Source organism: Abrus precatorius, unplaced genomic scaffold (assembly GCF_003935025.1).
Source record: "Abrus precatorius isolate BTA unplaced genomic scaffold, Abrus_2018 Scaffold9, whole genome shotgun sequence".
In the NCBI taxonomy this organism is placed as follows: Eukaryota; Viridiplantae; Streptophyta; class Magnoliopsida; order Fabales; family Fabaceae; genus Abrus; species Abrus precatorius.
The window spans coordinates 14,406,695-14,432,517 of record NW_020874439.1 but is presented as its reverse complement, the minus strand read 5'-3'; the positions used below and the strand labels follow the sequence as shown (position 1 = coordinate 14,432,517).

Here is a 25,823-nt window from a genome sequence, read left to right as displayed (position 1 = left end):
CGTAGCAGTCACTTCCAAGGTGTTTCAGTGGTTCGAGATTAGTTTTGCACGTGTTCCTTAGCGGCTAATTAAAAGAGGACCCAGGCGAGACCCAAATTGGAATTTGCGCCCAAAGGCGCCAAGAGGCGAGAGAGAGACAGGGAACTCCTCCTATTAGGCCTAGCAGACACTTGCAAGGTGTTTCAGTGGCCCGAGATGAGTTTTGCACGCGTTCCTTAACAACTAAGCAAAAGAGGACCCCGATGATACCCAAATTGGAATTTGGGCCCAAAGGCGCCAAGAGGCGCGAGAGAGACAGGGAACTCTTCCTATTAGTCCTAGCAGTCACTTCCAAGGTGTTTTAGTGTCCCGAGATGAGTTTTGCACGCGTTCGTTAGCGGCTAATTAAAAGAGGACCCAGGCGAGACCCAAATTGGAATTTGGGCCCAAAGGCGCCAAGAGGCGAGAGAGAGATAGGGAACTGCTCCTATTAGTCCTAGCAGTCACTTCCAAGGTTTTTCAGTGGCTCGAGATGTGTTTTGCAAGCGTTCCTCACCGATTCAGCAAAAAAGGAGACAGGCGAGACCCAAATTGGAATATGGCTCCAAAGGCACGAGGAGGCGAGAGAGAGACACGGAACTCTTCCTATTAGTCCTAGCAGTCACTTCCAAGGTGTTTCAGTGGCCCGAGATAAGTTTTGCACGCGTTCCTTAGCGGCTAATTAAAAGAGGACCCAGGCGAGACCCAAATTGGAATTTGGGCCCAAAGGCGCCAAGAGGCGAGAGAGAGACAGGGAACTCCTCCTATTAGTCCTAGCAGTCACTTGCAAGGTTTTTCAGTGGCTAAAGATGTGTTTTACACACATTCCTTAGCGATTCAGCAAAAGAGGCGCCAGGCGAGTCCCAAATTGAAATTTGGGCCCAAAGGCACCAGGAGGCGAGAGAGAGACAGGGAACTCTTCCTTTTAGGCCTAGCAGTCACTTCCAAGGTGTTTCAGCGGCCCGAGATGAGTTTTGCACGCGTTCCTTAGTGACTAAGCAAAAGAGTACCCCGGCGACACCCAAATTGGAATTTGGGACGAAGGGCGCCAAGAGGCGAGAGAGAGACAGGGAACTCCTCCTATTAGTCGTAGCAGTCACTTCCGAGGTGTTTCAATGGCCCGAGATGATTTTGCACGCGTTCCTTAGCGACTAAGCAAAAAAGGACCTAGGCGAGACCCAAATTGGAATTTGGGTGCAAAGGCGCCACGAGGCGAGAGAGAGACAGGGAACTCTTCCTACTAGTGGTAGCAGTCACTTCCAAGGTTTTTCAGTGGCTCGAGATGTGTTTTGCACGCGTTCCTTAGCGATTCAGCAAAAGAGGAGCCAGGCGAGTCCCAAATTAAAATTTGGGCCCAAAGCCACCAGGAGGCGAGAGAGAGACAGGGAACTCTTCCTATTAGGCCTAGCAGTCACTTCCAAGGTGTTTCAGCGGCCCGAGATGCGTTTTGCACGCGTTCCTTAGTGACTAAGCAAAAGAGTACCCCGGCGAGACCCAAATTGGAATTTGGGACGAAGGGCGCCAAGAGGCGAGAGAGAGACAGGGAACTCCTCCTATTAGTCCTACCATTCACCTCTAAGGTGTTTCAGTGGCTCGACTTGAGTTTTGCACGCGTTCCTTAGCGCCTAAGAAAAAGAGGACCCAGGCGAGAAGCAGATCGGAAATTAGGCCCAAAGGTGCCAGGAGGCGAGAGAGAGACAAGGAACTCTTTCTATTCCTAGCAGTCACTTCCAAGATGTTTTAGTGGCCCGAGATGAGTTTTGCACGCGTTCCTTAGCGACTAAGCAAAAGAGGACCCAGGAGAGACCCAAATTGGAATTTGGGCCCAAAGGCGTCAAAAGGCGAGAGAAAAACAGGGAGCTCTTCCTATTAGTCCTAGCAGTCACTTTCAAGGTGTTTCAGCGGCCCGACATGAGTTTTGCACGCGTTCCTTAGCGACTAAACAAAAGAGAACCCAGGAGAGACCAAAATTGGAATTTGGGCCCAAAGGCGTCAAAAGGTGAGAGAGAGGCAGGGAGCTCTTCCTATTTGTCCTACCAGTCACTTCCAAGATGTTTCAGTGGCCCGAGATGAGTTTTGCACGCGTTCCTTAGCAACTCAGCAAAAGAGGACCCAGGCGAGACCCAAATTGGAATTTAAGTCCAAACACGCCAGGAGGCGAGAGAGAGACAGGGAACTCTTCCTATTAGTCCTAGCAGTCACTTCCAAGGTGTTTCAGTAGCCTGAGATGAGTTTTGCACGCGTTCCTTAGTGAGTAAGCAAAAAAGAACCTGGCGAGATCCAAATTGGAATTAGGCGCAAAGGCGTCAGGACCTGAGAGAGAGACAGGAAACTCTTGCTATTAGTCCTAGCAGTCACTTCGAAGGTGTTTCAGTGGCTCGAGATGAGTTTTGCACGCGTTCCTTAGCGACTAAGCAAAAGAGGACCCAGGCGAGACCGAAATTGGAATTTGGTTCAAAGGCGCCAGGAGGCGAGAGAGAGACAGGGAACTCTTCCTATTAGTCCTAGCAGTCACTTCCAAGGTGTTTCAGTAGCCCGAGATGAGTTTTGCACGCGTTCCTTAGCGACTAAGCAAAAGAGAACCTGGTGAGACCCAAATTGGAATTAGGCGCAAAGGCGTCAGGACGCGAGAGAGAGACAGGAAACTCTTGCCATTAGTCCTAGCAGTCACTTCGAAGGTGTTTCAGTGGTCTGAGATGAGTTTTGCACACGTTCCTTAGCGACTAAGAAAAAGAGGACACAGGCGAGACCCAAACTTGAATTTGGGTCGAAAGGTGCCCGGAGGCGAGAGAGAGACAGGGAACTCTTCCTATTAGTCCTACCAGTCACTTGCAAGGTGTTTTAGTGGCTCGAGATGAGTTTTACACACGTAGCGACTATGAAAAAGAGCACCTAGGCGAGACCCAAATTGGAATTTCGGCCAAAAGGTGCCAGGAGGCGAGAGAGAGACAGGGAGCTTTTCCTATTAGTCCTTGTAGTCACTTCCAAGGTGTTTTAGTGGCCCGAGATGAGTTTTGCACGCGTTCCTTAGCGACTACGCAAAAGAGGACCTAGGCGAGTCCCAAATTAGAATTTGGGCCCAAAGGCGTCAGGAGCCAAGAGAGAGACAGTGAACTCTTCCTATTAGTCCTAGCAGTCACGTCCAAGGTTTTTCAGTGGCCCGAGATGAGTTTTGCACGCGTTCCTTAGCGACTAAGCAAAAGAGCACTCAAGCGGGACCTAAATTTGAATTTGGGCCCAAAGGCGTCAGGACGCGAGAGAGATACAGAAACTCTTGCTCTTAGTCCTAGCAGTCACTTCCAAGATGTTTCAGTGGCTCGAGATGAGTTTTGCACGCGTTCCTTAGCGACTAGGCAAAAGAGGACCCAGGCGAGACCCAAATTGGAATTTTGCCCCAGAGGCGCCTGGAGGCGTAAGAGAGACAGGGAACTCTTCGAATTAGTCCTAGCAGTCACTTCGAACGTGTTCTAGTAGCCCGAGATGAGTTTTGCACGCGTTCCTTAGCGACTAAGAAAAAGAGGACCCAGGCGAGACCCAAATTGGAATTTGGTTCAAAGGCGCCAAGAGGCGAGAGAGAGACAGGGAACTCTTCCTATTAGCCCTAGCAGTCACTTCCAAGGTGTTTCAGTAGCCCGAGATGAGTTTTGCACGCGTTCCTTAGCTACTAAGGAAAAGAGAACCTGGCGTACCCAAATTGAAATTAGGCGCAAAGGCGTCAGGACGCGAGAGAGAGACAGAAAACTCGTGCTATTAGTCCTAGCAGTCACTTCCAAGGGGTTTTAGTGGCTCGAGATGAGTTTTGCACGCGTTCCTTAGCAACTCAGCAAAAGAGGACCCAGGTGAGACCCAAATTGGAATTTTGGTCCAAACGCGCCAGGAGGCGAGAGAGAGACAGGGAACTCTTCCTATTAGTCCTAGCAGTCACTTCCAAGGTGTTTCAGTAGCCTGAGATGAGTTTTGTACGCGTTCCTTAGCGAGTAAGTAAAAGAGAACCTGGCGAGACCCAAATTGGAATTAGGCGCAAAGGCATCAGGACCTGAGAGAGAGACAGGAAACTCTTGCTATTAGTCCTAGCAGTCACTTCGAAGGTGTTTCAGTGGCTCGAGATGAGTTTTGCACGCGTTCCTTAGCGACTAAGCAAAAGATGACCCAGGCGAGACCGAAATTGGAATTTGGTTCAAAGGCGCCAGGAGGCGAGAGAGAGACAGGGAACTCTTCCTATTAGTCCTAGCAGTCACTTCCAAGGTGTTTCAGTAGCCCGAGATGAGTTTTGCACGCGTTCCTTAGCGACTAAGCAAAAGGGAACCTGGCGAGACCCAAATTGGAATTAGGCGCAAAGGCGTCAGGACGCTAGAGAGAGACAGGAAACTCTTGCCATTAGTCCTAGCAGTCACTTCGAAGGTGTTTCAGTGGTCTGAGATGAGTTTTGCACACGTTCCTTAGCGAATAAGAAAAAGAGGACACAGGCGAGACCCAAACTTGAATTGGGGTCGAAAGGTGCCCGGAGGCGAGAGAGAGACAGGGAACTCTTCCTATTAGTCCTACCAGTCACTTGCAAGGTGTTTTAGTGGCTCGAGATGAGTTTTACACACGTAGCGACTAAGAAAAAGAGCACCTAGGCGAGACCCAAATTGGAATTTCGGCCAAAAGGTGCCAGGAGGCGAGAGAGAGACAAGGAGCTTTTCCTATAAGTCCTTGTAGTCACTTCCAAGGTGTTTTAGTGGCCCGAGATGAGTTTTGCACGCGTTCCTTAGCGACTACGCAAAAGAGGACCTAGGCGAGTCCCAAATTAGAATTTGGGCCCAAAGGCGTCAGGAGTCGAGAGAGAGACAGGGAACTCTTCCTATTAGTCCTAGCAGTCACGTCCAAGGTGTTTCAGTGGCCCGAGATGAGTTTTGCACGCATTCCTTAGCGACTAAGTAAAAGAGGACCCAGGAGATACCCAAATTGGAATTTGGGTACAAAGGCGCCAAGAGGCCAGAGAGAGACAGGGAACTCTTCCTATTAGTCCTAGCAGTCACTTCTAAGGTGTTTCAGTAGCTCGAGATGAGTTTTGCATGCGTTCCTTAGCGACTAAGTAAAAGAGCACCCAAGCTGGACCTAAATTGGAATTTGGGCCCAAAGGCGTCAGGACGCGAGAGAGATACAGGAAACTCTTGCTATTAGTCCTAGCAGTCACTTCCAAGGTGTTTGAGTGGCTCGAGATGAGTTTTGCACGCGTTCCTTAGCGACTAGGCAAAAGAGGACCGAGGCGAGACCCAAATTGGAATTTGGCCCTAGAGGCGCCAAGAGGCGTAAGAGGGACAGGGAACTCTTTGAATTAGTCCTAGCAGTCACTTCGAACGTGTTCTAGTAGCCCGAGATGAGTTTTGCACGCGTTCCTTAGCGACTAAGCAAAAGAGGACCAAGGCGAGACCCAAATTGGAATTTGGTTCAAAGGCGCCAAGAGGCGAGAGAGAGACAGGGAACTCTTCCTACTAGCCCTAGCAGTCACTTCCAAGGTGTTTCAGTAGCCCGAGATGAGTTTTGCGCGCGTTCCTTAGCTACTAAGCAAAAGAGAACCTGGCGTACCCAAATTGAAATTAGGCGCAAGGGCGTCAGGACGCGAGGGAGAGACAGAAAACTCTTGCTATTAGTCCTAGCAGTCACTTCCAAGGTGTTTTAGTGGCTCGACATGAGTTTTGCACGCGTTCCTTAGCAACTCAGCAAAAGAGGACCCAGGCGAGACCCAAATTGGAATTTAGGTCCAAACGCGCCAGGAGGCGAGAGAGAGACAGGGAACTCTTCCTATTAGTCCTAACAGTCACTTTTAAGGTGTTTCAGTAGCCTGAGATGAGTTTTGCACGCGTTCCTTAGCGAGTAAGCAAAAGAGAACCTAGCGAGACCCAAATTGGAATTAGGCGCATAGGCGTCAGGACGTGAGAGAGAGAGAGGAAACTCTTGCTATTAGTCCTAGCAGTCACTTCGAAGGTGTTTCAGTGGCTCGAGATGAGTTTTGCACGCGTTCCTTAGCGACTAAGCAAAAGAGGACCCAGGCGAGACCCATATTGGAATTTGGGCCCAAAGGCGCCAAGCGGCGAGAGAGAGACAGGGATCTCCTCCTATTAGTCCTAGCAGTCACTTCGAAGGTGTTTCAGTGGCCCGAGATGAGTTTTGCACGCGTTCCTTAGCGACTAAGCAAAAGAAAACCTGGCGAGACCCAAATTGGAACTTGGCGCGAAGGCGTCAGGACGCGAGAGAGAGACAGGAAACTCTTGCTATTAGTCCTAGCAGTCACTTCCAAGGTGTTTTAGTGGCTCGAGATGAGTTTTGCACGCGTTCCTTAGCGACAAAGCAAAAGAGGACCCAGGCGAGACCCATATTGGAATTTGGGCCCAAAGGCGCCAAGAGGCGAGAGAGAGACAGGGAACTCCTCCTATTAGTCATAGCAGTCACTTCCAAGGTGTTTCAGTAGCCCGAGATGAGTTTTGCACGCGTTCCTTAGCGACTAAGCAAAAGAAAACCTGGCGAGACCCAAATTGGAACTAGGCGCAAAGGCGTTAGGACGCGAGAGAGAGACAGGAAACTCTTGCTATTAGTCCTAGCAGTCACTTCCAAGGTGTTTTAGTGGCTAGAGATGAGTTTTGCACGCGTTCCTTAGCAACTCAGCAAAAGAGGACCCAGGCGAGACCCAAACTAGAATTTATGCCCAGAGGTACCAGGAAGCGAGAGAGAGACAGGGAACTCTTCCTATTAGTCCTAGCAGTCATTTCCAAGGTGTTTCAGTGGCCCGGGATGAGTTTTGCTCGAGATCCTTAGCGGCTCAGCAAAAGACGACCCACCAAGACCCAAATTGAAATTTGGGCCCAAAGGCGCCAGGAGGCGAGAGAGAGAAAGGAAGTTCTTCCTATTAGTCCTACCAGTCACTTCCAAGGTGTTTCAGTGGCCCGAGATGAGTTTTGCACGCTTTCCTTAGCGACTAAGGAAAAGAAGACCCAGGCAAGACCCAAATTCAAATTTGGGCCCAAATGCACCAGGAGGCGAGAGAGAGACATGGAACTCTTCCTATTAGTCCTAGCAGTCGCTTCCAAGGTGTTTCAGTGGCCCGAGATGAGTTTTGCACGAGTCCCTTAGCGGCTCAGCAAAAGACGACACACCAAGACGCAAATTGAAATTTGGGCCCAAAGGCGCTAGGAGGCGACAGAGAGAAAGGAAGTTCTTCCTATTAGTCCTAGCAGTCACTTCCAAGGTGTTTCCGTGGCCCGAGATGAGTTTTGCACCCGTTCCTTAGGTACTAAGCAAAAGAGAACCTGGCAAGACCCAAATTGGAATTAGGCGCAAAGGCGTCAGGATTCGAGCGAGAGACAGGAAACTTTTCCTATTAGTCCTAGCAGTCGCTTCCAAGGTGTTTCAGTGGCCCGAGATGAGTTTTGCACGAGTCCCTTAGCGGCTCAGCAAAAGACGACCAACCAAGACCGAAATTGAAATTTGGGCCCAAAGGCGCTAGGAGGCGACAGAGAGAAAGGAAGTTCTTCCTATTAGTCCTACCAGTCACTTCCAAGGTGTTTCAGTGGCCCGAGATGAGTTTTGCACGCGTTCCTTAGCTACTAAGCCAAAGAGAACCTGGCGAGACCCAAATTGGAATGAGGCGCAAAGGCGTCAGGACGCGAGAGAGAGACAGGAAACTCTTCCTATTAGCCCTACCAGTCACTTCCAAGGTGTTTCAGTGGACCGAGATGAGTTTTGCACGCTTTCCTTAGGGACTAAGCAAAAGAAGACACAGGCAAGTCTCAAATTCAAATTTGGGCCCAAATGCGCCAGGAGGCGAGAGAGAGACAGGGAACTCTTCCTATTAGTCCTAGCAGTCGCTTCCAAGGTGTTTCAGTGGCCCGAGATGAGTTTTGCACGAGTCCCTTAGCGGCTCAGCAAAAGACGACACACCAAGACCCAAATTGAAATTTGGGCCCAAAGGCGCTAGGAGGCGAGAGAGAGAAAGGAAGTTTTTCCTATTAGTCCTAGCAGTCACTTCCAAGGTGTTTCAGTGGTCCGAGATGAGTTTTACACGCGTTCCTTAGCTACTAAGCACAAGAGAACCTGGCGAGACCCAAATTGGAATTAGGCGCAAAGGCGTCAGAACCCGAGAGAGAGACAGGAAACTCTTCCTATTAGTCCTAGCAATCGCTTCCAAGGTGTTTCAGTGGCCCAAGATAAGTTTTGCACGAGTCCCTTAGCGGCTCAGCAAAAGACGACCCACCAAGACCCAAATTGAAATTTGGGCCCAAAGGCGCTAGGAGGCGACAGAGAGAAAGGAAGTTCTTCCTATTAGTCCTACCAGTCACTTCCAAGGTGTTTCAGTGGCCCGGGATGAGTTTTGCTCGAGATCCTTAGCGGCTCAGCAAAAGACGACCCACCAAGACCCAAATTGAAATTTGGGCCCAAAGGCGCCAGGAGGCGAGAGAGAGAAAGGAAGTTCTTCCTATTAGTCCTACCAGTCACTTCCAAGGTGTTTCAGTGGCCCGAGATGAGTTTTGCACGCTTTCCTTAGCGACTAAGGAAAAGAAGACCCAGGCAAGACCCAAATTCAAATTTGGGCCCAAATGCACCAGGAGGCGAGAGAGAGACATGGAACTCTTCCTATTAGTCCTAGCAGTCGCTTCCAAGGTGTTTCAGTGGCCCGAGATGAGTTTTGCACGAGTCCCTTAGCGGCTCAGCAAAAGACGACACACCAAGACGCAAATTGAAATTTGGGCCCAAAGGCGCTAGGAGGCGACAGAGAGAAAGGAAGTTCTTCCTATTAGTCCTAGCAGTCACTTCCAAGGTGTTTCCGTGGCCCGAGATGAGTTTTGCACCCGTTCCTTAGGTACTAAGCAAAAGAGAACCTGGCAAGACCCAAATTGGAATTAGGCGCAAAGGCGTCAGGATTCGAGCGAGAGACAGGAAACTTTTCCTATTAGTCCTAGCAGTCGCTTCCAAGGTGTTTCAGTGGCCCGAGATGAGTTTTGCACGAGTCCCTTAGCGGCTCAGCAAAAGACGACCAACCAAGACCGAAATTGAAATTTGGGACCAAAGGCGCTAGGAGGCGACAGAGAGAAAGGAAGTTCTTCCTATTAGTCCTACCAGTCACTTCCAAGGTGTTTCAGTGGCCCGAGATGAGTTTTGCACGCGTTCCTTAGCTACTAAGCCAAAGAGAACCTGGCGAGACCCAAATTGGAATGAGGCGCAAAGGCGTCAGGACGCGAGAGAGAGACAGGAAACTCTTCCTATTAGCCCTACCAGTCACTTCCAAGGTGTTTCAGTGGACCGAGATGAGTTTTGCACGCTTTCCTTAGGGACTAAGCAAAAGAAGACCCAGGCAAGTCTCAAATTCAAATTTGGGCCCAAATGCGCCAGGAGGCGAGAGAGAGACAGGGAACTCTTCCTATTAGTCCTAGCAGTCGCTTCCAAGGTGTTTCAGTGGCCCGAGATGAGTTTTGCACGAGTCCCTTAGCGGCTCAGCAAAAGACGACACACCAAGACCCAAATTGAAATTTGGGCCCAAAGGCGCTAGGAGGCGAGAGAGAGAAAGGAAGTTTTTCCTATTAGTCCTAGCAGTCACTTCCAAGGTGTTTCAGTGGTCCGAGATGAGTTTTACACGCGTTCCTTAGCTACTAAGCACAAGAGAACCTGGCGAGACCCAAATTGGAATTAGGCGCAAAGGCGTCAGAACCCGAGAGAGAGACAGGAAACTCTTCCTATTAGTCCTAGCAATCGCTTCCAAGGTGTTTCAGTGGCCCAAGATAAGTTTTGCACGAGTCCCTTAGCGGCTCAGCAAAAGACGAGCCACCAAGACCCAAATTGAAATTTGGGCCCAAAGGCGCTAGGAGGCGACAGAGAGAAAGGAAGTTCTTCCTATTAGTCCTACCAGTCACTTCCAAGGTGTTTCAGTGGCCCGAGATGAGTTTTGCACGCGTTCCTTAGCTACTAAGCAAAAGAGAACCTGGCGAGACCCAAACTGGAATTAGGCGCAAAGGCGTCAGGACGCGAGAGAGAGACAGGAAACTGTTGCTATTAGGCCTAGCAGTCACTTCAAGGTGTTTTAGTGGCTCGAGATGAGTTTTGCACGCGTTCCTTAGCAACTCAGCAAAAGAGGACCCAGGCGAGACCCAAATCAGAATTTAGGCCCAGAGGTACCAGGAGGCGAGAGAGAGACAGGGAACTCTTCCTATTAGTCCTAGCATTAGCTTCTAAGGTGTTTCAGTGGCCCGAGATGAGTTTTGCACGAGTTCCTTAGCAGCTCAGTAAAAGACGACCCACCAAGTCCCAAATAGAAATTTGGGCCCAAAGGCGCCAGGAGGTGAGAGAGAGAAAAGATGTTCTTCCTATTAGTCCTACCAGTCACTTCCAAGGTGTTTCAGTGGCCCGAGATGAGTTTTGCACGCTTTCCTTAGCGACTAAGCAAAAGAAGACCCACGCAAGACCCAAATTCAAATTTGGGCCCAAATGCGCCAGGAGGCGAGAGAGAGACAGGGAACTCTTCCTATTAGTCCTAGCAGTCGCTTCCAAGGTGTTTCAGTGGCCCGAGATGAGTTTTGCACGTGTTCCTTAGCGGCTCAGCAAAAGACGACCCACTAAGACCCAAATTGAAATTTGGGCCGAAAGGCGCTAGGAGGCGTGAGAGAGAAAGGAAGTTCTTCCTATTAGTCCTAGCAGTCAGTTCCAAGGTGTTTCAGTGGCTTGAGATGAGTTTTGCACGCTTTCCTTAGCTACTAAGCCAAAGAGAACCTGGCGAGACCCAAATTGGAATGAGGCGCAAAGGCTTCAGGACGCGAGAGAGAGACAGGAAACTCTTCCTATTAGCCCTACCAGTCACTTCCAAGGTGTTTCAGTGGACCGAGATGAGTTTTGCACGCTTTCCTTAGGGACTAAGCAAAAGAAGACCCAGGCAAGTCTCAAATTCAACTTTGGGCCCAAAGGCGCTAGGAGGCGTGAGAGAGAAAGGAAGTTCTTCCTATTAGTCCTAGCAGTCAGTTCCAAGGTGTTTCAGTGGGCCGAGATAGTTTTGCGCGCGTTCCTTAGCTACTAAGCAAAAGAGAACCTGGCGTACCCAAATTGAAATTAGGCGCAAAGGCGTCAGGACGCGAGGGAGAGACAGAAAACTCTTGCTATTAGTCCTAGCAGTCACTTCCAAGGTGTTTTAGTGGCTCGACATGAGTTTTGCACGCGTTCCTTAGCAACTCAGCAAAAGAGGACCCAGGCGAGACCCAAATTGGAATTTAGGTCCAAACGCGCCAGGAGGCGAGAAAGAGACAGGGAATTCTTCCTATTAGTCCTAGCAGTCACTTCCAAGGTGTTTCAGTAGCCCGAGATGAGTTTTGCACGCGTTCCTTAGCTACTAAGCAAAAGAGAACCTGGCGAGACCCAAATTGAAATTAGGCGCAAAGGCGTCAGGACGCGAGAGAGAGACAGGAAACTGTTGCTATTAGTCCTAGCAGGCACTTCCAAGGTGTTTTAGTGGCTCGAGATGAGTTTGGCACGCGTTTCTTAGCAACTCAGCAAAAGAGGACCCAGGCGAGACCCACATTGGAATTTAGGTCCAAACGCGACAGGAGGCGAGAGAGAGACCGGGAACTCTTCCTATTAGTCCTAGCAGTCACTTCCAAGGTGTTTCAGTAGCCCGAGATGAGTTTTGCACACGTTCCTTAGCGACTAAGCAAAAGAGGACCCAGGCGAGACCCATATTGGAATTTAGGCCCAAAGGCGCCAAGAGGCGAGAGAGAGACAGGGAACTCCTCCTATTAGTCCTAGCAGTCGCTTCTAAGGTGTTTCAGTGGCCCGAGATGAGTTTTACACGAGTTCCTTAGCAGCTCAGCAAAAGGCGACCCACCAAGTCACAAATAGAAATTTGGGCCCAAAGGCGCCAGGAGGCGAGAGAGAGAAAGGATGTTCTTCCTATTAGTCCTACCAGTCACTTCCAAGGTTTTTCAGTGGCCCGAGATGAGTTTTGCACGCTTTCCTTAGCGACTAAGCAAAAGAAGACCCAGGCAAGACCCAAATTCAAATTTAGGCCCAAATGCGCCAGGAGGCGAGAGAGAGACAGGGAACTCTTCCTATTAGTCCTAGCAGTCGCTTCCAAGGTGTTTCAGTGGCCCGAGATGAGTTTTGCACGAGTTCCTTAGCGGCTCAGCAAAAGACGACCCACCAAGACCCAAATTGAAATTTGGGCCCAAAGGCGCTAGGAGGCGTGAGAGAGAAAGGAAGTTCTTCCTATTAGTCCTAGCAGTCAGTTCCAAGGTGTTTCAGTGGCCCGAGATGTGTTTTGCACGCTTTTTTAGCTACTAAGCCAAAGAGAACCTGGCGAGACCCAAATTGGAATGAGGCGCAAAGGCTTCAAGACGCGAGAGAGAGACAGGAAACTCTTCCTATTAGCCCTACCAGTCACTTCCAAGGTGTTTCAGTGGACCGAGATGAGTTTTGCACGCTTTCCTTAGGGACTAAGCAAAAGAGGACCCAGGCGAGACCCATATTGGAATTTGGGCCCAAAGGCGCCAAGAGGCGAGAGAGAGACAGGGAACTCCTCCTTTTAGTCCTAGCAGTCGCTTCTAAGGTGTTTCAGTGGCCCGAGATGAGTTTTGCACGAGTTCCTTAGCAGCTCAGCAAAAGACGACCCACCAAGACCCAAATAGAAATTTTGGCCCAATGGCGCCAGGAGGCGAGAGAGAGAAAGGAAGTTCTTCCTATTAGTCCTAGCAGTCACTTCCAAGGTGTTTCAGTGGTCCGAGATGAGTTTTACACGCGTTCCTTAGCGACTAAGCAAAAGAGGACCCAGGCGAGACCCATATTGGAATTTGGGCCCAAAAGCGCCAAGAGGCGAGAGAGAGACAGGGAACTCCTCCTATTAGTCCTAGCAGTCACTTCGAAGGTGTTTCAGTGGCCCGAGATGAGTTTTGCACGCGTTCCTTAGCGACTAAGCAAAAGAAAACCTCGCGACACCCAAATTGGAAATAGGCGCAAAGGCGTCAGGACGCGAGAGAGAGAAAGGAAGCTCTTGCTATTAGTCCTAGCAGTCACTTCCAAGGTATTTTAGTGGCTCGAGATGAGTTTTGCACGCGTTCCTTAGCAACTAAGCAAAAGAGGACCCAGGCGAGACCCACATTGGAATTTAGGTGCAAACGCGGCAGGAGGCGAGAGAGAGACAGGGAACTCTTCCTATTAGTTCTAGCAGTCACTTCCAAGGTGTTTTAGTGGCTCGAGATGAGTTTTGCAAGCGTTCCTTAGCAACTCAGCAAAAGAGGACCCAGGCGAGACCCACATTGGAATTTAGGTCCAAACGCGCCAGGAGGCGAGAGAGAGACAGAGAACTCTTTCTATTATTTCTAACAGTCACTTCCAAGGTGTTTCAGTAGCCCGAGATGAGTTTTGCACGCGTTCCTTAGCGAGTAAGCAAAAGAGAACCTGGCGAGACCCACATTGGAATTAGGCGCAAAGGCGTCAGGACCCGAGAGAGAGACAGGAAACTCTTGCTATTAGTCCTAGCAATCACTTCCAAGGTATTTTAGTGGCTCGAGATGAGTTTTGAACGCGTTCCTTAGCAACTCAGCAAAAGAGGACCTAGGCGAGACCCACATTGGAATTTAGGTGCAAACGCGGCAGGAGGCGAGAGAGAGACAGGGAACTCTTCCTATTAGTCCTAGCAGTCACTTCCAAGGTGTTTTAATGGCTCGAGATGAGTTTTGCACGCGTTCCTTAGCAACTCAGCAAAAGAGGACCCAGGCGAGACCCACATTGGAATTTAGGTCCAAACGCGCCAGGAGGCGAGAGAGAGACAGGGAACTCTTCCTATTAGTCCTAGCAGTCACTTCTAAGGTGTTTCAGTAGCCCGAGATGAGTTTTGCACGCGATCCTTAGCAACACAGTAAAAGAGGACCCAGGCGAGACCCACATTGGAATTTAGGTCCAAACGCGCCAGGAGGCGAGAGAGAGACAGGGAACTCTTTCTATTAGTCCTAACAGTCACTTCCAAGGTGTTTCAGTAGCCCGAGATGAGTTTTGCACGCGTTCCTTAGCGAGTAATCAAAAGAGAACCTGGCGAGACCCAAATTGAAATTAGGCGCAAAGGCGTCAGGACGCGAGAGAGAGACAGGAAACTCTTGCAATTAGTCCTAGCAGTCACTTCCAAGGTGTTTTAGTGGCTCGAGATGAGTTTTGCACGCGTTCCTTAGCAACTCAGCAAAAGAGGAACCAGGCGAGACCCAAATTTGAATTTCGGTCCAAACGCGCCAGGAGGCGAGAGAGAGACGGGGAACTCTTCCTACTAGTCCTAGCAGTCACTTCCAAGGTGTTTCAGTAGCCCAAGATGAGTTTTGCACGCGTTCCTTAGCGAGTTAGCAAAAGAGAACCTGGCGAGACCCAAATTGGAATTAGGCGCAAAGGCGTCAGGACCCGAGAGAGAGACAGGAAACTCTTGCTATTAGTCCTAGCAGTCACTTCGAAGGTGTTTCAGTTGCTCGAGATGAGTTTTGCACGCGTTCCTTAGAGACTAAGCAAAAGAGGACCCAGGCGAGACCCATATTGGAATTTGGGCCCAAAGGCGCCAAGAGGCGAGGGAGAGACAGGGAACTCCTCCTATTAGTCCTAGTAGTCACTTCGAAGGTGTTTCAGTGGCCCAAGATGAGTTTTGCACGCGTTCCTTAGAGACTAAGCAAAAGAAAACCTCGCGAGACCCAAATTGGAATTAGGCGCAAAGGCGTCAGGACGCGAGAGAGAGACAGGAAACTCTTGCTATTAGTCCTAGCAGTCACTTCCAAGGTGTTTTAGTGGCTCGAGATGAGTTTTGCATGCGTTCCTTAGCGGCTCAGCAAAAGACGACCCACCAAGACCCAAATTGAAATTTGGGCCCAAAGGCGCTAAGAGGCGAGAGAGAGAAAGGAAGTTCTTCCTATTAGTCCTACCAGTCACTTCCAAGGTGTTTCAGTGGCTCGAGATTAGTTTTGCACGCGTTCCTTAGTAACTCAGCGAAAGAGGACCAAGGCGAGACCCAAATTGGAATTTAGGTCCAAACGCGCCAGGAGGCGAGAGAGAGACAGGGAACTCTTCCTATTAGTCCTAGCAGTCGCTTCCAAGGTGTTTCAGTGGCCCGAGATGAGTTTTGCACGAGTTCCTTAGCGACTAAGCAAAAGAAAACCTGGCGAGACCCAAATTGGAATTAGGCGCAAAGGCGCCAGGACGTGAGAGAGAGACAGGAAACTCTTGCTATTAGTCCTACCAGTCACTTCCAAGGTGTTTTAGTGGCTTGAGATGAGTTTTGCACGCGTTCCTTAGCAACTCAGCAAAAGAGGACCCAGGCGAGATCCATATTGGAATTTGGGCCCAAAGGCGTCAAGAGGCGAGAGAGAGACAGGGAACTCCTCCTATTAGTCCTAGCAGTCACTTCGAATGTGTTTCAGTGGCCCAAGATGAGTTTTGCACGCGCTCCTTAGCGACTAAGCAAAAGAAAACCTCGCGAGACCCATATTGGAATTAGGCGCAAAGGCGTCAGGACGCGAGAGAGAGATAGGAAGCTCTTGCTATTAGTCTTAGCAGTCACTTCCAAGGTATTTTAGTGGTTCGAGATAAGTTTTGCACGCGTTCCTTAGCAACTCAGAAAAAGAGGACCCAGACGAGACCCACATTGGAATTTAGGTCCAAACACGGCAGGAGGCGTGAGAGAGACAGGGAACTATTCCTATTAGTCCTAGCAGTCACTTCCAAGGTGTTTCAGTAGCCCGAGATGAGTTTTGCACGCGTTCCTTAGCGATTAAGCAAAAGAGAACCTGGCGAGACACAAATTGGAATTAGGCGCAAAGGCGTCATGACCCGAGAGAGAGACAGGAAACTCTTGCTATTAGTCCAAGCAGTCACTTCGAAGGTGTTTCAGTTGCTCGAGATGAGTTTTGCACGCGTTCCTTAGCGACTAAGCAAAAGAGGACCCAGGCGAGATCCATATTGGAATTTGGGCCCAAAGGCGTCAAGAGGCGAGAGAGAGACAGGGAACTCCTCCTATTAGTCCTAGCAGTCACTTCTAAGGTGTTTCAGTGGCCCGAAATGAGTTTTGCACGCGTTCCTTAGCGACTAAGCAAAAGAAAACCTGGCGAGACCCAAATTGGAATTAGGCGCAAAGGCGTCAGGACGTGAGAGAGAGACAGGAAACTCTTGCTATTAGTCCTACCAGTCACTTCCAAGGTGTTTTAGTGGCTTGAGATGAGTTTTGCACGCGTTCCTTAGCAACTCAGCAAAAGAGGACCCAGGCGAGACCCAAATCAGAATTTAGGCCCAAAGGTACCAGGAGGCGAGAGAGAGACAGGGAAATCTTCCTATTAGTCCTAGCAGTCGCTTCCAAGGTTTTTCAGTGGCCCGAGATGAGTTTTGCACGCGTTCCTTAGCAACTCAGCGAAAGAGGACCAAGGCGAGACCCAAATTGGAATTTAGGTCCAAATGCGCCAAGAGGCGAGAGAGAGACAGGGAACTCTTCCTATTAATCCTAGCAGTCACTTGCAAGGTGTTTCAGTGGCCCGAGATGAGTTTTGCACGCGTTCGTTAGCGACGAAGCAAAAAAGAACCCAAGCGGGACGCAAATTGGAATTTGGACCCAACGGCGGCAGGAGGCGAGAGAGACAGGGAACTCTTCCTATTAGTCCTAGCAGTCACTTCCAAGGTGTTTCAGTGGCCCGAGATGAGTTTTGCACGCGTTCCTTAGCGACTAAGCAAAAGAGCACCCAAGCGGGACCCAAATTGGAATTTGGCCCAAAGGCGCCAGGAGGCAGAGAGAGACAGGGAACTCTTCCTATTAGTCCTAGCAGTCACTTCCAAGGTGTTTCAGTGGCCCGAGATGAGTTTTGCACGCGTTCCTTAGCGACTAAGCAAAAGAGCACCCAAGCGGGACCTAAATTAGAATTTGGGCCCAAAGGCGTAAGGAGCGAGAGAGATACATGAAACTCTTGCTATTAGTCCTAGCAGTCACTTCCAAGGTGTTTCAGTGGCCCGAGATGAGTTTTGCACGCGTTCCTTAGCGACTAAGTAAAAGAGGACCCAGGAGAGACCCAAAATGGAATTTGGGCCAAAGGCGCCAGGAGGTGAAAGAGACAGGGAACTCTTCCTATTAGTCCTAGCAGTCACTTCCATGGTGTTTCAGTAGCCCGAGATGAGTTGTGCACGCGTTCCTTAGCGACTAAGCAAAAGAGAACCTGGCGAGACCCAAATTGGAATTAGGCGCAAAGGCGTCAGGACCCGAGAGAGAGACAGGAAACTCTTGCTATTAGTCCAAGCAGTCACTTCGAAGGTGTTTCAGTTGCTTGAGATGAGTTTTGCACGCGTTCCTTAGCAACTCAGCAAAAGAGGACCCAGGAGAGACCCAAATTGGAATTTGGGTCCAAAGGCGCCAGGAGGTGAGAGAGAGAGACAGGGAACTCTTGCTATTAGTCCTAGCAGGCACTTCCAAGGTGTTTTAGTGGCTCGAGATGAGTTTTGCACGCGTTCCTTAGCAACTCAGCAAAAAAGGACCCAGGCGAGACCCAAATCAGAATTTAGGCCCAGAGGTACCAGGAGGCGAGAAAGAGACAGGGAACTCTTCCTATTAGTCCTAGCATTCGCTTCCAAGGTGTTTCAGTGGCCCGAGATGAGTTTTGCACGAGTTCCTTAGCGGCTCAGCAAAAGACGACCCACCAAGACCCAAATTGAAATTTGGGCCCAAAGGCGCCAGGAGGCGAGAGAGAGAAAGGAAGTTCTTCCTATTAGTCCTACCAGTCACTTCCAAGGTGTTTCAGTGGCCCGAGATGAGTTTTGCATGCTTTCCTTAGCGACTAAGCAAAAGAAGACCCAGGCAAGACCCAAATTCAAATGTGGGCCCAAATGCGCCAGGAGGCGAGAGAGAGACAAGGAACTCTTCCTATTAGTCCTAGCAGTCGCTTCCAAGGTGTTTCAGTGGCCCGAGATGAGTTTTGCAAGAGTCCCTTAGCGGCTCAGCAAAAGACGACCCACCAAGACCCAAATTGAAATTTGGGCCCAAAGGCGCCAGGAGGCGAGAGAGAGAAAGGAAGTTCTTCCTATTAGTCCTACCAGTCACTTCCAAGGTGTTTCAGTAGCCCGAGATGAGTTTTGCACGCTTTCCATAGCGACTAAGCAAAAGAAGACCCAGGCAAGACCCAAATTCAAATTTGGACCCAAATGCACCAGGAGGCAAGAGAGAGACAGGGAACTCTTCCTATTAATCCTAGCAGTCACTTGCAAGGTGTTTCAGTGGCCCGAGATGAGTTTTGCATGCGTTCGTTAGCGACGAAGCAAAAAAGCACCCAAGCGGGACGCAAATTGGAATTTGGACCCAATGGCGGCAGGAGGCGAAAGAGATGGGAACTCTTCCTATTAGTCCTAGCAGTCACTTCCAAGGTGTTTCAGTGGCCCGAGATGAGTTTTGCACGCGTTCCTTAGCGACTAAGCAAAAGAGCACCCAAGCGGGACCCAAATTGGAATTTGGGCCCAAAGGCGCCAGGAGGCAAGAGAGAGACAGGGAACTCTTCCTATTAGTCCTAGCAGTCACTTCCAAGGTGTTTCAGTGGCCCGAGATGAGTTTTGCACGCATTCTTTAGCGACTAAGCAAAAGAGCACCCAAGCAAGACCCAAATTCAAATTTGGGCCCAAATGCGCCAGGAGGCGAGAGAGAGACAGGGAACTCTTCCTATTAGTCCTAGCAGTCACTTCCAAGGTGTTTCAGTGGCCCGAGATGAGTTTTGCACGAGTTCCTTAGCGGCTCAGCAAAAGAGACCCACCAAGACCCAAATTGAAATTTGGGCCCAAAGGCGCCAGGAGGCGAGAGAGAGAAAGGAAGTTATTCCTATTAGTCCTACCAGTCACTTCCAAGGTGTTTCAGTGGCCCGAGATGAGTTTTGCACGCGTTCCTTAGCTACTAAGCAAAAAGAACCTGTGAGACCCAAATTGGAATTGGCCAAAGGCGCAGGAGCGAGAGAGAGACAGGAACTCTTCCTATTAGCCTAGCAGTCACTTCCAAGGTGTTTCAGTGGCCGAGATGAGTTTTGCACGCTTTCCTTAGGGACTAAGCAAAAGAGACCCAGGCAAGTCTCAAATTCAAATTTGGGCCCAAATGCGCCAGGAGGCGAGAGAGAGACAGGGAACTCTTCTTATTAGGCCTAGCAGTCACTTCTAAGGTGTTTCAGTGGCTCGAAATGAGTTTTGCACGCGTTCCTTAGCGACTAAGCAAAAGAAAACCTGGCGAGACCCAAATTGGAATTAGGCGCAAAGGCGTCAGGACGTGAGAGAGAGACAGGAAACTCTTGCTATTAGTCCTAGGAGTCACTTCCAAGGTGTTTTAGTGGCTCGAGATGAGTTTTGCACGCGTTCCTTAGCAACTCAGCAAAAGAGGACCCAGGCAAGACCCAAATCAGAATTTAGGCCCAAAGGTACCAGGAGGCGAGAGAGAGACAGGGAAATCTTCCTATTAGTCCTAGCAGTCGTGATGAATCCATATTTTTACTGATATTTTAGCATAATTCTAGCTCATTTAATAAGGAAAATATATGAAGAAAGCAGGAAAAACTCAGAAAAAGAGAATGATTGAAAGTTTTAATTCAATTTGTAGTTATTTTCGCATTTGTAGAATTTATGCTTGGTTCTTAAGGAATTTATCTTGTTTTGAAGGAATAAGCTGAGCAAAAGTCATGGAAATGGAAAATCAATGGAAGGAAGAGGAAGAATGGCAATGCTGGACTCCAAAATACAAGAATTATGGGTTGCAGCCTGGGCGTGATCACTATTGTTAGTGAAAGTGAGCGTTGCCAGTGTGCGTTATCACTTTCGCCAACGAAAGTGAACGTTCCAGAGAGACTTCATTCCTGATGAGCTGCGCGTTGTCACTTTCGCCAACGAAAGTGAGCGTTCCAGAGGCATTTGTATCAGGACAGCTTACGCGTGGTTACTATTACTCACGAAAGTGATCACGCGCAGCCCTTGACCTCCTGCGTTGCCACTATTATGAACAAAAGTGAATGTTCCAGAGAAGCCTTCAACTCTGCAAGTTGCGCGTGGTTACTCTTGCTCTTGAAAGTGAACACGCACACTACATAAAGCTTCTGCGTGGTTACTCTTGTGAAGAAAAGTGACAACGCGTAGAACTGGGTTTCTATATATACATGATTGAAGCGCGAAAACCGGGATCGGTTGCTCATTTTCTGTTTTGTTAGTTAGAGTCTCATTGAGAGAGAGTGGAGAGAAGACTGGGGTCGAAGCTTGAAGCTCCAAGAAGAGGGATCGGATTGGAGCTCGTGGCCATGACTGCTTTGCATTCTTCTTCATCTTCTTCTTCTTCTTTCTCTGTTTTTGTTGCAATGTGTGCTTAATTTCCCATAGTTAGGGGTTTATGGAACTCGAATTGATGTATTGATTCGACTTTATCTTCTGAACTTTAAGTTCTTGGATTAATTGAGTTGTTAATTCTGCTTTTCATGCAATCTCTGAATGGAAATTCATTTGATTAATCAAGAGGAATCTTTACCAATGGGAATTGGATTGTTTGCTCCGATCTGTATTGGCAACCAGAGTTTAGGGATTTCTTAGGGATAAGGAGACCTAATTCTGCAATCTTATAGTTCTAATTCTTAATGCAACCTGAAATTGAATCTCACCTAAGGGATTAGGGAGGTTTAGTGGATTGTTAGGGTCAATGAGTTAAGGAATTAACCTTTGGCTAGATATATGTGAAACTGATTGTCAATTATTCAATTGCTTGAATGTTCAGAGGATTTAATTGGATTGATATTGATATTCTTGTGAAGTAAATTCCTAACTATCCTTCATTGCTATTTCATTTCATCACAAATCTTATACTCTGTTTCTCTGCAAGTTCTTTGCTTTAATTGCTTTGGTTTATTGCTGTTATATGTTACAAATCTCCTTCAAAAATTCGTATGGCTCAAATGGTTATAATTCTGTGAAGTGGTACTTGAAACCTAAATTCCCTGTGGAGACGATATTCTGATCTTAAATTTACTCATCACTTGCTGCAATCCTAGTGCACTTGCTAGTGTTAGATTGCAAACAACAAGTTTTTGGCGCCGTTGCCGGGGAAATTAGAGTTTCAATATCATTAGTAACATAAGAATAGCTAGATTGAGTATTTTGTTCTCTGAATTTCTGTAGTAGTAATCTGTAGTTAGACATTTTGTCCATTCTGCATAATTCTGCAACTTTTTAACTTGTGTTTCAATTACTTTTACTGATAATTACTGCATAATTTTCGTGGTGCAGTTCTGAGTACTAACTTGTAGTTTACTTTTGCTTTATTTTGAATTGTATATGCGTGGCAAAAACAAAAACAAATCAACTCTAGTCTTTGATCCTGACATAGACATAACCTTAAGAAGATTGAGAAAAGAGTCTAGAGCAGAAAAAGCCATAGGGAGTGATAGTGAGTTAGAAGCTGTCCATTCTCCAGAATCTCAGAGTAATCCTAGAGTGAAAAGAACACCTACATCTTTGAGACAACTAAATTCAGAAATAGAAATGGCAGAACAGAACAGATTTAGAACATTAGGGGACTATGCTATTCCTAACATGCAAGGTTTTAACTCTTCTATAATCAGGCCAACTATTCAAGCCAACCATTTTGAGATTAAACCTGCTTTATTACACTTAGTCCAACAAGATCAGTTTTCTGGTGGAAATTCTGATGATCCTAACTTACATATTTCAAATTTTCTACAGCTATGTGACACCATAAGAATAAATGGGGTTAGTGAAGAAGCCATCAGACTGAGACTATTTCCTTTTTCCTTGAGAGATAGAGCAAAATGCTGGTTACAAGCTCAACCACAAGGAAGCATCACAACCTGGACAGAACTTGTGAATAAGTTTTTAACCAAGTACTTCCCTCCATCCAAAGCTGCTAAGTTGAGAGGAGAAATTACATCCTTTGTGCAGCAAGAAGGAGAATCATTGTATGAAGCTTGGGAAAGATACAAAGAATTGCTAAGAAGGTGTCCACATCATTGTATTCCAGATTGGATGCAATTGGAAACTTTTTATAATGGGATGAATGCAGTAACAAGAACAATGGTTGATGCTGCTGCTGGAGGTTCATTAAATACAAAGTCCTTAGAAGAAGCTCAAAGGATTATTGACATGATGGCATCTTCAATGTATCAGAATTCAAACTCAAGGAATCAAGGAAGAAACTCTGGTCATGAAGCTAAAGTTCTGGAAACTTTTCTTGCACAAAATCAGCTACAAAATCAAATGTTTTCAGAACAATTAGCTGCCTTAACACAACAATTCAACAATCTGCAAGCAGGGAGTATGCCTACCAGTCAGCTAAGTTGTGATTTTTGTGGAGGAAACCATGCAAATGGTGCATGTGAGGCATCCACAAGTGAACCACAAGAACAAGTGAATTATATGAATAATTTTCAGAGACAACAACCATCATATCCCCCTGGATTTCAATTTTCGAATAATAGAACTCAGCAGTATTCTAATTGGAATGATCAATATTCTGCTGCAAAGAATTCTAATTCAAATTTGCCTTTTTCTAATGCAGGTCCAACAACACAACAGCCTTATTTTCAGAAGAATTCATCCACTCAACCTCAAGGAAATCAGAAATTTTCCAGACCTATGAATGAGAGGTTGACTGAGATGGAAGAAACTATGCTGCAATTCATGAAGGTAACTCAAACAAGCTTCAAAAACCAAGAAGCCTCCATGAAAAAACTAGAAACACAGATCGGACAATTAGCTGAACAATTATCCAGCAGGGATGAAGGAAGATTTCCAAGCAATACAGTAGTCAATCCTAAAGAGCAATGTCAAGCCATAACTACAAGGAGTGGAGCTGTAGTTGCAAGCCCTAAACCAGCAGAAAAGAAAGTGAATGATGTAGTAGAAAGAAACATTGAACAAGATCTGCAACAAGGAAATTTTAAACTATTGAAGAAAGACCATTCAGAAGAAAAAGAAAAAGTTCCCATGAATTCTGAAAGGAAAACCAAAAAGCAACTCTTTGAGGAAGCTTGTAAGCCAATAGACCCAGAAAAATACAAGAGGCTGCCTTATCCTCAAAGAGTCCAAAATCCTAAACAAGAGGAACAATTTGAAAGGTTTATGAATGTCTTTAAGAAATTACAAATTAACATTCCTTTTGCAGAAGCTTTGGAGCAAATGCCTTCATATGCAAAGTTCATGAAAGAACTACTTTCCAGAAAAAGGAAGCTAGAGCATGACAAAACAGTACCTTTGACAGAGGAGTGCAGTGCCATTCTCAAGAGAAAGCTTCCTCAAAAGTTGAAAGATCCTGGATCATTTAGCATTCCTTGTGAAATAGGAAACTGCACTGTGGGAAGAGCATTGTGTGACTTAGGAGCAAGCATAAATCTGATGCCATTAGCTGTTCTGCAGAAACTTGGAATAGAGAAAGTGAAGCCTACCAACATTACACTGCAGCTAGCTGATAGATCATACACTTATCCATATGGAGTTGTTGAAGATTTATTAGTTAAAGTGGATAAGTTCATTTTTCCTGCAGATTTTGTAATTCTGGACATGGAGGTGGATTCCAACATTCCTTTGATCCTAGGGAGGCCATTTCTTGCAACTGGAAGAGCTTTAATAGACGTGCAAAAAGGTGAACTTATGCTTCGAGTTCAAGATGAGAAGGTAATATTTAATGTGTTTGAAGCTTTAAAATATCCAGTTGAAGATAATACATGTATGAAGATAGATATACTGGATACTTTCATTACACAACATTATATGAAAGAATTTGATGAAATTGCTGTGTTAGAAGAGATAATATCTGCAGGGAATGACAAATCTGAAACTCTGAATGAAGAAGATATCATGGAAGTGCAGCAGCAACTAGAAGCTCTGCCAATTCAAAAACCTGCAGAAAATATAGTGAAAGAAGAGCTGGAAAAGGATGCTAAAGAAGAAGAAAAGCAAAGGCTAGAACTGAAACAACTACCTTCACATTTGCGGTATGCATTTCTGGATGAGAATCATGAAAATCCAGTCATCATCAATAATGAACTTAAGGAAGAACAAGAGGAAAAATTGCTCAGAATTTTGAGAGAACACAAATCTGCAATTGGCTGGAGTATTGCAGACCTGAAAGGTATAAATCCTTCATTTTGTAAGCACAGAATTTTATTTGAAGAGAATTTCAAACCTGTTGTGCAGCCACAAAGGAGGTTAAACCCAGCCATGAAAGAGGTAGTTAAAAAAGAGGTCATAAAGCTGTTAGATGCAGGAATAATATACCCAATTTCTGACAGCAATTGGGTAAGTCCAGTCCAAGTTGTTCCAAAGAAAGGTGGTATGACAGTGGTACCTAATGAAAAGAATGAACTTATCCCTACTAGGACTGTGACTGGATGGAGAATGTGCATAGACTATAGAAAATTAAATGATGCAACTAGAAAAGACCATTTTCCACTACCATTTGCAGATCAAATGTTAGAAAGACTTGCTGGACATTCATTTTATTGTTTTCTTGATGGGTATTCAGGATATAATCAAATAGCTGTAGATCCTTTAGATCAAGAGAAAACTGCATTTACATGTCCATTTGGAGTCTTTGCATATAGGAGAATGCCATTTGGTTTGTGTAATGCCCCTGCCACTTTCCAAAGATGCATGCTTTCTATTTTTTCTGATTTGGTAGAAAACATCATAGAAGTGTTCATGGACGATTTCTCTATTTTTGGTGATTCTTTTTATGATTGTTTAGCTAATCTATCCACTGTTTTGCAGAGATGTCAAGATACTAACCTTGTGTTAAATTGGGAGAAGTGTCATTTCATGGTACAAGAAGGCATTGTCCTTGGTCATAAAATTTCAGAGAAAGGAATGGAGGTGGACCAAGCTAAAATAGAAGTCATTAGTAAATTGCCTCCACCTGTCAATGTTAAGGGAGTTAGAAGTTTTTTAGGACATGCTGGTTTTTATAGAAGATTCATAAAAGATTTTTCCAAGATTGCTAAACCCTTGAGTAATTACTTGCAAAAGATGCAGATTTCATATTTGATGATAATTGTTTGCATGCATTTTCTGTTTTAAAAGAGAAACTGATTTCTGCACCTATTCTTGCAAAACCAGATTGGAAATTACCTTTTGAACTCATGTGTGATGCAAGTGATAGTGCAGTGGGTGCTGTTTTAGGACAGAGGAAAGATAGGAAATTACATGCTATCTATTATTCAAGCAAAGTGTTAAATCCTGCACAAGTGAATTACACAACAACAGAAAAAGAACTTTTAGCTGTTGTACATGCTTTTGATAAGTTCAGATCATATTTAATGGGTTCAAAAGTGATTGTATACACTGATCATGCTGCTCTTAAATATCTTTTGACAAAACAGGATGCAAAGCCCAGATTATTAAGATGGATTCTACTCCTCCAAGAATTTGAGCTAGAAATCAAAGACAAGAAAGGGAAAGAAAACAGTGTTGCTGACCACTTGTCCAGACTTCCTTTGGAGAGTTTAACCACTGAATCATTGGAAATAAATGAAGAATTTCCAGATGAAAAGCTGTTTGCAGTGGAAAACATGCCTTGGTTTGCTGACATTGTAAATTTTAAAGCCACTCAATTCATTCCAAAGAGGTTTACTTGGCAGCAAAAGAAGAAGTTCTTACATGACAGCAAATTCTATGTGTGGGAAGACCCATACCTGTTCAAAATTGGAATAGATGGGTTAATTAGAAGATGCATTCCACAAAGTGAGCAAGCTGAGATACTATGGCATTGTCACAATTCAGAATATGGAGGCCACCATGCAAGTTCAAGGACTGCTGCAAAAGTTTTGCAAGCA

The 25,823-nt window shown here is 46.6% G+C and overlaps 1 non-coding gene and 1 pseudogene across 1 annotated transcript; both read right to left on the bottom strand.

The window, feature by feature from the left end:
• The window catches only part of LOC113850865, a 190,798-nt pseudogene that overhangs the window by 68,863 nt on the left and 96,112 nt on the right, over nucleotides 1-25,823 (bottom strand).
• LOC113851649 lies at nucleotides 21,904-22,010 on the bottom strand. Its single transcript, XR_003502221.1, has one exon. It is a non-coding gene; the product is annotated as a small nucleolar RNA R71 (small nucleolar RNA).